Source organism: Halyomorpha halys, unplaced genomic scaffold (assembly GCF_000696795.3).
Source record: "Halyomorpha halys isolate HHAL.00 unplaced genomic scaffold, Hhal_1.1 Scaffold381.1, whole genome shotgun sequence".
NCBI classification, from domain to species: Eukaryota; Metazoa; Arthropoda; class Insecta; order Hemiptera; family Pentatomidae; genus Halyomorpha; species Halyomorpha halys.
This window is the reverse complement of record NW_027112092.1, coordinates 587801-589407: the sequence shown is the minus strand read 5'-3', so window position 1 is coordinate 589407 and position 1607 is coordinate 587801. Positions and strand designations below refer to the sequence as shown.

Sequence of the window (1607 nt, the reverse complement as noted above, 5' to 3'; positions counted from 1 at the left end):
AGGAGTAGTAGTTTCATGATTTTTGCCAAAATAAATTTATTTATAGTTGTTCAGACAATAAGTTTGATTTATGAAAAACTTCATTTCAGAAACCAATGGACGTACAGATGTCTTCCAGCGCCCAATTTAAAGCTAGTTAAATTTACTACAAAATAGTTAATTATATTTATCTTTGTAGGAGTAGTAGTTTTATGATATTTGACAAAATAAACTCACAAAATGTTAATTTATAGTTGTTCGTATAAAAGGTTGGATTTTTGAAAAAATATATCACTAGATCCATAATACCCACATGTCTGCGAATACTCAAAATAAAGGAAATTTAACTTACTATAAAGTAGTACATGATACTTATCTTCTTAGTGGTAGTAGTTTTTATGATATTCACATATGAATATAAATTTGGCAAATGAAAATTTGTCTGAACAACTACAAATCAATTTATTTTAGCTATCAAACTATTACTCCTACGAAGATAAACATCATAAAATACTTTATAGCTCATTAAACTAGATTTAATTTGAGTGCAATAGATATCTGTACGTCAAATGGTTTTTTCAAAATAAATTCACTAACTACTGAACTTTCAGTACGTCCCATACAACATTTTTATGAAATGTTGCTTTTTAAAAAGCTATATCTCGAAAACTATTTAACGTAAATAAATCTTTTAAGGCTCATATTTTAGAAAATTTACTCTTCTTTAAATGAGGTTCTCTTAGGTTTTCTTGTGTTGTTCGTACTTTTTTGAGATATAGAGCTCCGAATGAAAAATTAGTTTTTTTTATCGCTTTGAAACAGCCGCCATTTTTTATTCCCCTACCTATACTTGGCAGACTCATCAGTTTTGACTATTAATTATACGTAGTTTTCATTAAAGTAATAAAAAATTGGGGTGAAATAACTGCCTTTTTCCTCCTCTTGGGCTCTTGTACTAATTTGACAGGACATCAATTCTTGTGTTGTTGAAACTCCTTGTATTGTACCCACTCGAATCCTAAAATCTTTTTAACTCAATTTAAATTTACCCATTTTTTGCAGTAAATATTCCTATGTAGTTGAAAATGAAGGAACCAAGGAAGTATAGGAGAAAAATAGGATGTTATGATGATTCTATGCTGTGTTATAACTAAAACTTCTTATATTTAGAAAGTGAAAAATACTAAATTTGGAGTAATCTCTCTTTTTTACATATTGGATTTTAATTAATATAATTTTTAATATGAATTAAAGAAAATATTTTTCAAATATACATATTATGCTCTGTTTTTTAGGTGTTCATTATATACCATGTGATGAGGAATGGAGTAAAAGATCACGGATGGTCTGGTAGAAATGTAAGCGGCAGTAAACAGCTATTACAAGCAAATATAAGCTGAGTTGGAAAAAAATTAGCCATATCTGAAACTAATAGCTAAAATTACCATGGATACGATATTTATTTATACTGGAAGGTTATTGATTGACCGTGTGTGAAGATGAAAGGAATATGGTCCGGGTGCGGTCAAGAAAAACTCAAATAGTAGAAATATACTAATTTAATGAGCCAACGTTTCGCCCCACGTTGCAGGGCTTCTTCAGGGCTAAAAAAGATACAAACACATAGT

General features: G+C 29.1%; 1 long non-coding RNA gene across 1 annotated transcript in view; it reads left to right on the top strand.

Annotated features, from left to right (window-relative positions):
- Positions 1–1468, top strand: part of LOC136796416 (uncharacterized) — a 5685-nt gene extending 4217 nt beyond the window's left edge. Inside the window, exon 3 of the long non-coding RNA XR_010844130.1 lies at positions 1275–1468. This is a non-coding gene — a long non-coding RNA (uncharacterized lncRNA). The remainder of the gene's footprint in view (positions 1–1274) is intronic.
- Positions 1469–1607: the final 139 nt, after the last annotated feature.